This window comes from Lepidochelys kempii, chromosome 8 (genome assembly GCF_965140265.1).
Source record: "Lepidochelys kempii isolate rLepKem1 chromosome 8, rLepKem1.hap2, whole genome shotgun sequence".
NCBI classification, from domain to species: Eukaryota; Metazoa; Chordata; order Testudines; family Cheloniidae; genus Lepidochelys; species Lepidochelys kempii.
This window is the reverse complement of record NC_133263.1, coordinates 49,280,501-49,293,540: the sequence shown is the minus strand read 5'-3', so window position 1 is coordinate 49,293,540 and position 13,040 is coordinate 49,280,501. Positions and strand designations below refer to the sequence as shown.

General features: G+C 49.0%; 1 protein-coding gene across 5 annotated transcripts in view; it reads right to left on the bottom strand.

The window, feature by feature from the left end:
- The window catches only part of RABGAP1L (RAB GTPase activating protein 1 like), a 530,232-nt gene that overhangs the window by 471,213 nt on the left and 45,979 nt on the right, over nucleotides 1-13,040 (bottom strand). The window lies entirely within an intron of this gene.

The following is a 13,040-nucleotide window of genomic DNA, read 5'->3' as shown; positions in this document are numbered from 1 at the left end:
CATATAATGTAACTGGAATATGCTTCTTGCAAAAGGTCTCTTGTAAGATATCATTACAAAGCTTATAATCTACTGAGTGTGGTCATCCTATGTGTGTGAAGTATCATTCTTGTATCTGAAGCTAGAAATATGAAATATAACTCTGCGGTCCTATTGTAATTATGCAAAGTGTAGGCCATAAATGGTGGTTTGGAATCTTGCTGGCTCCCATCAACTAGAACAATTGGTTGTAAATTGCTCTGTTTACTTGCAAGCCTTCCTGTGAGTCAGGCCAAGAAGAATGTAGGCTTGGGGTCTCACAGGACATGTGACCATGTCACCTAGGACTGGAATCCATCTTAAACCTGGTGCTTTTCCATTTAGGAGGAAGGGTGGGGACCCAGAGAGACAAGATTCCTGCTTTTTGCCAAAGCTATATAAGGGGGTGGAACAGAACAAAGTGGGTTCCAGTCATGAGAAATCCCCTAGTTACCACCTGAGCTGGAGCTAACAAGAACTGTACTGGGGAAAGGATTGGGCCCAGACTAGGAAAACTCATTGGAACATCTCTGAGGGTGAGATTTTATCATTTTTTTTAATGTATTAGGCTTTTTGGTTTATTTTCCTTGGTAACTTACTTTGTTCTGTCTGTTATTACTTGGAACCACTTAAATACAACTTTTTATATTTAATAAAATCACTTTTTCTTATTAATTAATCCAGAGCAAGTATTAATACCTGGGGGAGGAAACAGCTGTGCATCTCTCTCTATCAGTGTTATACAGGGCGGACAATTTATGAGTTTACCCTGTATAAGCTTTATACAGAGTAAAACGGATTCATTTGGGGTTTTGATCCCATTGGGAGCTGGATGCCTGGGTGCTGGAGACAGGAGCACTTATTAAGCTGTTTTTGGTAAAGTCTGCAGCGTTGGGGCGCATGGGTCAGACCCTGGGTCTGTGCTGGAGCAGACTGGCATGTCTGGCTCAACAAGGCAGGGTTCCGGAGGCCCAAACTGGCAGAGAAAACAGGCTCAGAGGTAGTCTCAGCACATCAGGTGACAATCCCAAGGGGGTCTCTGTCACCCAATCCATCACACATCCCTCCACAGTGCCAACTATAATAAACTTCAGAGCTAAGGGTGAACCATTCAAGAAACATGTTTGCTGATGATGTTTTTAAGAAAATCACACCAGTGAACTGGTGGAAGTCACTTAAGCACTTGGAATCAGAGACACTTAACAGCATTAGCTTCTTCTGACGGTGTAGAAAGAATATTTTCTTCCTTTGGACTAATTCATTCCAAATTGAGAAATCGTTTGGGACCTGAAAAAGCAGGAAAGCTTGTTTTTCTTTTCCAGATTATGAACAAACAGGAAAATGAAGGTGAGGACGAATGAGTTAGCTGCAGAAGACAATACTTTTAAGTTTCTCACATTGACCTGGCTGACAGTCGATTTAATTTTTGTTTTTTTAAATATTTCATTTAACTATTTTAGTTAACAATTTTAACAAAAACAAACCTGATTTTAAAAAACTTGAATGTTTAACTAAATTCAAAAATTGATGTGCTTGTTTTGTTAAAATATTGTATGTTTGCTGTTGAAGAAAAAAATCCAGAATACAGACCTCCTAATACAGCATGGCAAGAAAATCCTCCAAATATTAATGAATAACCTGTTGAATTGGAGATATTTATGAAGTCATTGGGAGGTGAACTATCTGCTTCAATTACCTTTGGTAAATGAAATAACCAAACAATCGTTCATTTTCTGATATAGCTGTAAAATTAATCTGAAAAGTTTTCAGAGTAAATCACTTTAAAAATGTATAGTGTGTACCTTCTGTGACGAAGCGGGACTGTTCTTAATGTTTCCTCTGAATACTGTAGGGGTGCCTCAGTTTCCCCTATGCATTTCTTAAGTCTCTAGGTGGTGGGATAAGGGAGTGTAATTGTTACAGAGCAAAGGGCCAGGGTACATAAATAGCCGGCACTCTGTCTCTTTGCAACTGATGGCCTGGGCCCTTCCCCCCTGCAAGGTGATAGCTAAAGGCTTGGAGAACAAAGGAATCAGGTGACCTCCTGGCCCAGGAAAGGGACGAAGGCGAGAGGAGGAGGGGCTGGAGGGTGAGTCAGTTTGGGGCTGGCTGGGGACAAGGAGTGAAGTGCAGATGTGGTTGTCTGGCTCACAGCCCCCCAAAATGGACCCGGCTAAGGGGTCCTGCTCTCTGTACCTACAAGCTCTGTTTTAGACCGCGTTCCTTCATCTAATAAACCTCTGTTTTACTGGCTGGCTAAGAGCCAAGTCTGACTGCGAAGTTGGGGTGCTGGACCCTCTGGCTTCCCCAGGACCCAGCCTGGGCGGACTCGCTGTAGGAAGCGCACGGAGGGGCAGAGGATGCTGAATTCTCCGAGGTCAGACCCAGGAAGATGGAAGCTGTGTGAGCTTTTGACCTGAAGACAGTCTGCTCACAGAGAGGAGACTTCACCAGAGTCCTGCCTGGCTTTGTAGGGAGCAGTTCCAGAGCATCGCCCAGGGACTGCATGACACCTCCTAAAAATGAAACCTACATCTATCTCTGTGGTGTAAAGAATATGTATTAGGTTTATAACAACCAACAAGAATGCACTTTTATGTAGAAATCCATGATTAAATCACTAGTCTTCCTGACTAGTGATTTAAATCAAATCCACCCTATCAACTAATACCTATATATCGTGGCTAGGGAAACTAAAGTTCAGCATTTCATTTTAATCGTGGAAAAACACAGATTTTTATGTATTTTTTTAGTCCGAGCATTTTGGGTTTTTATCATGGAAAACTAGGATCCTGCTGATCAATATGGCAGGCAATGGTCTCAACACACTTGCTGTCTAGCCATTGTTGTTGTTGTTGAAGACATCCTGGCAAAGGACAGTTTTAACAAAGTACATTTGCAAATGTTTACAGAAAGCTCCTCCCAAGCAAGAGGGGCAGTATGGTTTAGAGCACAAAAGTGCTTGTCTGAAAATTTTACCAGTGGGCAACAAACACTGGCTTCATTGGCAGGAGATGGGAGTCAATGTCTCACTAGCGAAAGAGAATAAGCAGTGTGGCGTTAGGCTGCAAAAGGTCTTAAAAGTGAAAACAAGAAGTTTATGTTTCATGTAATGGAGAAAGAAGAGCCAGTGGATGCAAAGAGAAGGATGACATGGAAATGAACTTTGTGACTTTTTTTTTTTTAAACAAACATGAGTGGTGCAAAATTGCATTTACCGAGTCCAGAGAACACATTGCAGTAATTGAGATGCAAGATGACAGCATGAACAAGCATTTTGGAAATGTGGATAGATAGATAAGAAAAGGTCATATCCAGGGCCACCCCAAGGCATATGCGGAATACGCAGCTGTGTAGGACACCATGAAATTTGGTGCCCCAAATTTCATAGTCCCCTAAGCAGCCACATGCTGCATACGTGGCAGCACCAACTCCAGCGGCCAGCCCTATCCCCCCGCAGGCCCCCACGCGGGCTGTGCCCCCTGCAAGGGGCAGGGCCATCCCAGGGGGTGCCAACTCCCTCCACCCCGGCTCTTAGTCTCCGCCCCCAGCCCAACCCCCATTCCATTTCTTCCCCCAGCGATGGATGCAACCCAGAGGATTAGCAGGGGGCCTGCGCCAGCAGCAGTGGTCGGGCCCAACCCCGCGCTCACCGGCAAGAAGCAGAGCAACCCATCCCCAGCCTGCTCCACTGTGGCAGCTCCCAGCCACATTGCTCCGCTTCCCGCTGCCGGTGAGTGCAGGGGGTCTACCCCCAAGCAACAGGGCTGGGGCCTGGGCAGGGGAAGCGGAGAGGGCTGGGTTGCTGCACTTCCTGCTACCGGTGAGTGCCGGGGGGTGGTGCTTTCCCCAACACAAACATCCTGACGCAAGCGACACGGCTGGGCCCGGGGAAGCAGAGCGGGCTGGGGCCGGGTCGCTCCACTTCCTGCAGCCGGCACCAGGCCCCCTCCCGCTAATCCCTCGGGCCGCTCTGGGCCTGTGGGGGCCCCCCCAAAGCAGCTCCCCACAGTTCCTGCTTCTTGAGCGGAGCCCATCCCCCCCGCAGGGAGGGTAAGACAGGTGCTTGGGCTGCTTAGGGCACCATAATTGGCAGGGATGGCCCTGGTCATATCTTAGCTATGTTATGCAAAAAGACTCAGATTTTGACACAGCCTGAATGGGAGGGTAATTTCAGATAAAAATCTAGGCCTGGTGTCTTTTCAAGATACCCTCTTTTAGATACTAAAGAAGTTTGATATATTGTCATATGGCAAACAGCAACTTTACAGCAGCATTTGTATTCTAATATAGAATTTCTGCTCTATCACAAGAGTAACTTCTCATCTCAGAGACAGTTGACAGTCATTCAGCTCCTTTTAGCACCACAATATAGAACAGAAATGGGTGTCAGTACTTTTGTCTCGTGCTGTGAGGATAGTTGGGACTGAGGTACAAAAGTAAAAATGGCTTCCCCAGAGTACAAGTGGAAGATTGAACATGCTACTCAGTACCTTTTTGACGCTGAAATGCATGAATGAACCACAGAAGTGATTGATTTCTCATCTCCCTTAGCCCATTCTAGTCATGTGCTATTTTGATAGCAAAGCCTTTGTACACAAAAGTTAGTATGACACCATCCATGAGCCAAAGTAGCTTCCCATACCATGTACAAATTAGCCACCAAGTACTAAGAATTATCAACTTGAGTCACATTCCAGAGCATATAGCATAAGTATTAGAATGACTGCCTAAAGACATGATATACACTCCCAAAATGCACACCAAATTTAAAAGTTACCCCTAATTTCTTTTTTTAATGAGCTGCCTATAAAAAAATATTCACATATACCACATAATAAACATTTGGATGTTGATACATCATACAGCTGAACACTTACCAAGTGACATAGTAATAATCTAGTAAAGCCTGTTAAGTGATCCATACAGATTAAAACATCTTTATGAAGCAACTGACTATCTTGTGGGGCAGGGGAAGGCGCCGCACACAGACAGTAATTGATGATGTAACATGCTCTTTTATTACCGAAAGAAAACAGAGGCAGTTCTTTACTGATTTTCTGATTACTTCTAGACAACAGGAGGTTATGAGGACTCTCTTTGGTAGCTAGTTTTACTCTTGTATATTAGCACCTTCCCCATCTCTCTCACTACCAACGGTTTTGAATTTAAATTCTTCCCTTCCTAAATCATAGCAATTTAAAATGTCAGAAATGTTAATGGGTTTGGTTTCAAGGAACAAGACTGAAGTTATGATGTAGCAGGCAGGCAGACAGGTTTATATATTCTAAACTAAATCTACATATCACACATTCAAGTTTGGCAGGTTATAACCCACAATACGATCACAAGGCTACTCTAGAAGCTCTCTTCCCTGGAATATATATGGCTGCAGTGAAGACGGGGAATCAGCTTCCTCGAAGAGAGGCACTCCTAGAGCCCAGGAAATGACAGATATTTACCTCTCGTAATTATTCTTCGAGATGTGCTGTTCATGTCCATTACAATTAGGTGTGCGGGCCTCGCACACATGGACGTCAGAAACTTTTCCCTCAGCAGCTCCCATTGGGATGGCAGAGGAGCCCTGGCGCCCTTATGGTGCTGTATATAGTATCCAGCCAGCCCGACCCCCCTTTGGTTCCTTCTTGCTGTAGACTCCAACAGAGAGGAAGATGAGGGAGGATATTGTAATGGACGTGAACAACACATCTCAAAGAACAACAGTTACGAGTGGTAAGTAACCATCTTTTCTTCTGCAAGTGCTTGTTGACGTCCATTCCAATTAGGTGACTTCCAAGCTGACCATCAGAGGTGGGTAAGAGCCAAAGAATGACTGACTGGAGGACAGCCCTGCAGACCGCTGTATCATCTCTGGCCTGTTTGTTGATGGCATAGTGAGATGTAAACGTATGCAATGAGGACCAGGTAGCTGCTTTGCAGATTTCGTGCATGGGTACAGGCACCAGAAAGACAGTCAAAAATGCTTGCACTCTCGTTGAATGGGCTGTGATTGCTGGAGCTGGGACCTTAGTCAGCTCATGGCCAGTGCGAATGCAGTCTGTGATCCAGGACAAAATGCGCTGAGAAGATAGAATGAAGGCCCTTCATTCATATCAAGTGGAGTGCCCCAAGGGTCGGTCCTGGGGCCGGTTTTATTCAATATCTTCATAAATGATCTGGAGGATGGTGTGGATTGCACTCTCAGCAAATTTGCGGATGATACTAAACTGGGAGGAGTGGTAGATACGCTGGAGGGGAGGGATAGGATACAGAAGGACCTAGACCAATTGGAAGATTGGGCCAAAAGGAATCTGATGAGGTTCAATAAGGATAAGTGCAGGGTCCTGCACTTAGGACGGAAGAACCCAATGCACAGCTACAGACTAGGGACCGAATGGCTAGGCAGCAGTTCTGCGGAAAAGGACCTAGGGGTGACAGTGGACGAGAAGCTGGATATGAGTCAGCAGTGTGCCCTTGTTGCCAAGAAGGCCAATGGCATTTTGGGATGTATAAGTAGGGGCATAGCGAGCAGATCGAGGGACGTGATCGTTCCCCTCTATTCGACATTGGTGAGGCCTCATCTGGAGTACCGTGTCCAGTTTTGGGCCCCACACTTCAAGAAGGATGTGGATAAATTGGAGAGAGTCCAGCGAAGGGCAACAAAAATGATTAGGGGTCTGGAACACATGAGTTATGAGGAGAGGCTGAGGGAGCTGGGATTGTTTAGCCTGCAGAAGAGAAGAATGAGGGGGGATTTGATAGCTGCTTTCAACTACCTGAAAGGGGGTTCCAAAGAGGATGGCTCTAGACTGTTCTCAATGGTAGCAGATGACAGAACGAGGAGTAATGGTCTCAAGTTGCAGTGGGGGAGGTTTAGATTGGATATTAGGAAAAACTTTTTCACTAAGAGGGTGGTGAAACACTGGAATGCGTTACCTAGGGAGGTGGTAGAATCTCCTTCCTTAGAGGTTTTTAAGGTCAGGCTTGACAAAGCCCTGGCTGGGATGATTTAACTGGGAATTGGTCCTGCTTTGAGCAGGGGGTTGGACTAGATGACCTTCTGGGGTCCCTTCCAACCCTGATATTCTATGACTCTATGATTCTATTGGCTATGGCCATGAACAGTTGGGTTGATTTGCAAAAAGGCCTCGTGCGTGCTATGTAGAATGCTCGGGCTCTTTGAACATCTAGCATATGCAAGCTCTGCTGCTGCGGGCTCGTCTGAGGCTTTGGAAAAAACACAGGCAGACAAATGTCCTGTCCCATGTGGAACTGGGAGACCACCTTGGGGAGGAATCTAGGGTGCGGTCTAAGTTGCACCTTGTCCTTATGAAACACCTTATAAGGGGGTTCGGAGGTGAGAGCCTTTAGTTCAGACACTCTCCTCGCCAATGTAATGACCACCAAGAACAATACCTTCCATGAAAGGTAAAGGAGGGAACAAATAGCCAGGGGCTCGAACAGCGGGCTCATTAGCTTGGAGAGGACCAGGTTCAGATTCCAGGTTGGTACTGGCGGTCAAGAGTAAGGGTATACCCTCTCCAATCCCTTGAGGATATGCACCACCATGGGATTTGAGAACATCGAGCACCCGGACTACCCTGGATGGAAAGCTGAGATACCTGCCTGGTGTACTCTGATGGATGAAAGTGAGACAGTGGTGAGCTGGAGCTGGTTAGCGTGAACCGGTTAAATTTTGAAGCTGATTTAGAACTGGTTGTTAAAGGGGTGGGCAAACTCCAACCCGCGAGCCACATCCAGCCCATGGGACCGTCCTTTCCGGCCCGCCTGAGCTCTCAGCTGGGGAGGCTCCCCTGAGAATTCCTTTTTAATTTTTACTCACCCAGCGGCGCTCCGGGTCTTCAGCAGCACTTTGGCGGCGGGTCCTTCACTCGCTCCGGGTCTTCAGCGGCACTTCAGTGGCACATCCTTCAGTGCCGCCAAAGACCCCGAGTGACTGAAGGACCTGACGCTGAAGACCCGGAGCGACTGAAGGAACCGGTTCTTCAGCTTTTGGCAGCTCATCACTGGTGATGGGCCTTGTTGCTTGAGGTGAAGCAGGTAGTCCAGAATAACTGGGATAGATACCTGGAGCGGTAACAGACGTCTGGGTTCACACCAGCAGGAGAACCTTTTCCACTTGGCCAAGTAAGTTGACCTAGTGGAAGGTTTCCTGCTGCCAAAAAGTATTTGTCTTGCTGGCTGACAGCACTGGCTCTCAATCAAGTTTAGCTTGAGCTTCCAAGTCATGAGGTACAGGGACTGTAGGTTCGGGTGGAGAAGGGGCCCATGGTCCTGAGTGATCAAGTCCAGATACAGGGGTAGGGCTACTGGGGCATCTGCTGATAATTCGAGGAGTGTTGTATACCAATGCTGACGTGGCCAGGACAGGGCAAGCAGGATCACCATTGCTCTGTCCTTGCTTATCTTGAGCAAGACCCGGTGGATCAGCAGGATTGGAGGGAAGGCATACTTCAGGCCCTCTCCCCCACCGCATTAAGAATGCATTAGAGATAGAGCCCGGGCTGTGGTTTTGAAATGAGCAGAACCGAGGGCACTGTCTGTTGTCCTTGGTAGCCAATAGATCGACTTGGGGATAACCCCACTTTTGGAAAACTGACTACAGGACATCTGATCGGACTGACCACTCGCGAGCTTGGTAGGACCTGCTGAGGTGATCTGCCAGCTCATTCCTCACCCTAGGGAAGTAGGATGCTTCCAGCTGTATGGACCAGGCTATACAGAAGCCCCAGAAGAGCCGAGCCTCACGGCAGAGGGGCGAGGAGAGAGCTCTGCCCTGTTTATGTAAAACATAGCAGTGGTGTTGTCTGTCAGGACGGTCACGCTGTGACCTTGCAAAGTGGCGTGAAAGGTTTGATAGGCCAGACGAACCACTCTGAGCTCCTTCCGGTTGATATGAAGGAGTATCTCATCCTGCGTCCACAGACCTTGCGTTCTCAGTTCCACTAGATGTGCACCCTAACCCAGATCAGACTCATCTGTTACTAACATCAGTGAAGGCTGGGTTGTGGCGAAGGGGACTCCCGCATAGACGACTGGTTGGTCCAGCCACCACACAGAGACTCTTGGACTTGGCCGGGTAGTTACTATCATGTCCAGGCTGTCTCAGGCCAGGTGGTACCATGATGTGAGTCACACTTGTAGGGGTCTGAGTCTCAGTCTGGCATGCTTGACTATGTAAGTACAGGCTGCCATATGGCCTATTAACTTCAGGCAACCCCTCACGGTTGTGGTGGGGTATTGTAATATCGTCTTGACAATTTGTTCTATGGCCTGAAACCTGGGTTCTGGGAAACTTGCTTTTCCCTGTACTGAGTCCAGGACCGCCCCTATGAATTCTGTCCTTTGGGTCGATATGAGTGACGACTTGCTTATGCTGAGAAGGAGCCCCAGTCTGTGAAGGGTGTCCCTGACCAGTGTAACATGGGACTGCTCTTTGGAGTGCCCTGTCAGCAGCCAATCGTCAAAGTATGGGTACACTCGAACCTGTCTTTTGCGCAGAAAAGCTGCTACCACCGCCATGCACGTGGAAGGCTGTGGAAAGGCCGAACGGGAGCACCGTGAACTGGTAATGCTCACAGTTTACCACAAAACATGGGAAGCATCTGTGTGCCAGACGGATGGCAATGTGGAAATAAGAGTCCTTCATGTCAAGGGCAGCGTACAAATCTCCCAGATCCAGTGACAGGATGATAATAGTGCTTAGGGAGACCGTGCGGAACCAGAGTTTGACCATAAATGTCTTGAGTCCGCGAAGGTCTAGAATGGGTCGTACACCCCCCCTTTACCTTGGTTATTAAGAAATAACGGGAGCAAAATCCCTTTCCCCTTAGCTCCTGGGGAACCTCCTCCACCGCCCCTACATCAATGAGTGATCGCACCTCCTGCATAAGGAGTTGCTCATGAGAGGGGTCCCTGAAGAGGGATGGGGAAAGGGGGTAGGTGGGAGGGAGGGAAGGAGGAGAACTGGAGGGAGTATCCCACCTGTACTGTGCGTAGTACCCAGCGGTCTGATGTTATACGGGATCACGCACTGTAGAAGTGGGATAGCCAGTTTAAAAACTGTGGGGAGGGATCCTGGGGTTGGATTGGTACGCTGTCCTCATGCATGCCTTCAAAACCCTTGCTTGTTGCCTCGCTGGGGCTTATTTGGGCCTTGGTTAGACACATTGTTCGACGGTCTGCGTCCATTATTCCTGCCTCACCTGCAATAAGCGTCTTGTCTGGGGTAAGGTGGGTACTGCTTCTGCTGTGGAGGTTGAGGCCTGAAGGGCTTCCTCTGGGTTGCTTCTGTATGCATTCCCAAGGATTTCATTGTAGTCCTGGAATCCTTGAGGCTATGCAGCCTGGAGTCCATTTGCGCTGAAAAGAGGCCAGAGCCTTCAAAAGGGACGTCTTGCAATGTGTTTTGGACCTCGGGAAGGAGGCCTGACACCTGTAACCATGCTGAATGCCACATAACCACTCCTGATGATATGGTTCTGGCCGCAGTCAGCTGAATCAATGGAGGTTTGCAGAGATGTCTTGGCTACGACTTTTCCTTCCTCAATTAGCGCAGAAAACTGCATGCGAATCCTGCAGCAGGCGATCCTTAAACTTGGACATAGAGTTCCAAGAGTTGAGGTTGTGTCTGTTAAGGATGGCCTGTTGGTTTGCAATCCTGACTTGCTGGCCTCCCAATGAATAGACCTTCCTGCCAAAGAGATCCAATCATCTGGCCTCTTTCGACCTCAGTGCCAAGGCCTGCAGACCCTGGCGTTCTTTTTCATTCACAGCTGACATGACCAGTCAGCAGGATGGAGGGTGGGAGAACAAGAATTCATAGCCCTGAGATGGGGCGAAGTATTTTCTCTCCACTCCCCTGGCCGTCGGGGTAATAGAAGCTGGGGTTTCCAGATTGCTTATAATTACTCTGGATAGTCTTGATCAGTGGCAATGCTACCCTTGAGGGTCCTTCCAGAACCAGGATATCAACCATTGGATCCTCAGGCTCAACAGCCTCTTCCGCCTGAAGGCCCATATTAAGAGCAATTAGGTGGACAAGTTCTTGCTGGGCCCTATGGTCGATAGGTGGGGGTCCTGATACAGATGTTCCTGCCAATTTCATCTGGGGTGGACAAGGATGTGTGCTGAGGCAGGTTGCCACCATCCTGACCCTCCTGTAATGCCCTGTAGTTCTGGACCATGTTGGGGCCTGTCAAGGCTGTTGCCTCTTCAGAGGCAGACTGTGCCTCCTGCGGTCTTGGGGTGTGCTTCTCAGTAGTGGTGCAGGCAATGGACCTGCCTCTGTTGGCTGCTCTGGGGGTCCGAGGTCGGTCTAGAGAGAGTGGCCTCTCTTGCCCTCAAGGTGCATTTATATGGCGACCTTGAGCGGTGTCGCATTGAGTGCGCCGACCTGGAGGCTCTAGAAAATGTGCCCTGTAGGTGATAGGCCCATGGGGTCCAAAAGGGCCACTGCCCCAGAGGTGGCCACTGCGGCTGCCAGGCTGTGTGGGACACTCTGCTGGTCTTGGTCTGGTGCCTGCTATAACTCGAGCGGCCTGAGTCAGCTTCGGAGGCTGATGGGGAGGACCAAGGCAGTGCAGATGATCGTTGTGCAACCGTGGAGTGCCGAGAGGTGTGGGCCAGGGACCAGTGCCGAGATGATCGTGATAGTGAGCGTTACCGGCTATCCCGAGACCTGGACCACCTTAGAGCATATGGTGCTGGGGAAGTGGCTGGTACTGTGTTTCAGTGCCAAGTAACGAGGACGACATGGAGCAGTGCTGGGTCCTCGTTGAGGGCACTTCTTCATCTGGTGCCGTAACCTCATGTGGGGTTGTCAGTGCCAGGGAGTGGCGCTGTGGCGAGCTCAAACGGGAGAGGTGCCGTGAGCGGTGCACCATTGCCAGTTTCCCTCTGGACAGCACCCGTCTGGGTGGTGCCAGAAGCTTCTCCCTGCATGGGATGGGAATGGGCACCAACAGTTCGATGAGGTCCTTTGCAGCCTCAAATGTGTCAGGCATGGAGGGGGGTTCCAAGACCACCTCTAGACACTGGTCTGCGCTGAAGTCGCTGCGCGCCCGACTCAACAGTGCCTGCAGCGCCGGAGTCAATGGTGCCGGTTCCTGATAGGAAACAGAGTCCTGTCTCTGAGTTGTAGGAGCCTCTCTGAGTGTCTTGGTCGCTCTTTGAGGGGAGTGTCCTCTTTCCCCTTTCTTATGGCACTTGGCCAGTGCCGGGGAGCTTGAGTGCTGCCGGGGCTGGTCGGCTCGTCTCAATGCTGGGGATTTACGGAGCTGGGAATCTCTAGAGCCCGGTGCCGACTCGCGCACCAATGCCAGGGCACTTCGCACGAAGGAACTTGGGCCCGGTACCAGGCATTCTGGGGCCGCTGGTTGTAACGCAGACTCCATGAGAAGCTGCTTAAGATGAAAGTCTCTTTCTTTCTCAGTGCGGGGCTTAAAGACCTTGCAAATTTTGCAGCCCTCAGCCTGGTGTGCCTCCCCCAGACACCTAAGGCAGCAGTTGTGGGGGTCGCTGTTGGGCATAGACTTGGGGCAGTTAGCGCAAGCTTTAAACCCCTGGTCTTGCTGCATGCCCCGCAGCCCAAGGCTGGTAGCTGAAACTAATTCCCAGTCACCTCTAGCTAAATTGTACCTAACTAACTTATTAACTATCTAACAACAAACTGTCTAACTGGTAAAACGAGATTGCTAAGGGATCACTCGCAAGTGAGAGAGCATATTCCAATGCCGCCACGGGCAGTAAGAAGTAACCAAAGCGGGGTCGGTCCTGCAGGGTACTATATACAGCATCATAAGGGCACCACTAGGGGGCTCCTCCAGAGAAAAAATTTCCGACCTCCGTGCACGTGACGTGTGCACACCTAATTGGAATGGATGTGAACAAGCACTCAAAGAAGTAAAATTTGAGCCCAGTGCGGAAACCAATACAAGAAGAATTCTCTATTATTCTATGCCTCCCCCAACCTCCATTTTGTAGGTCCACTTTCCATATGA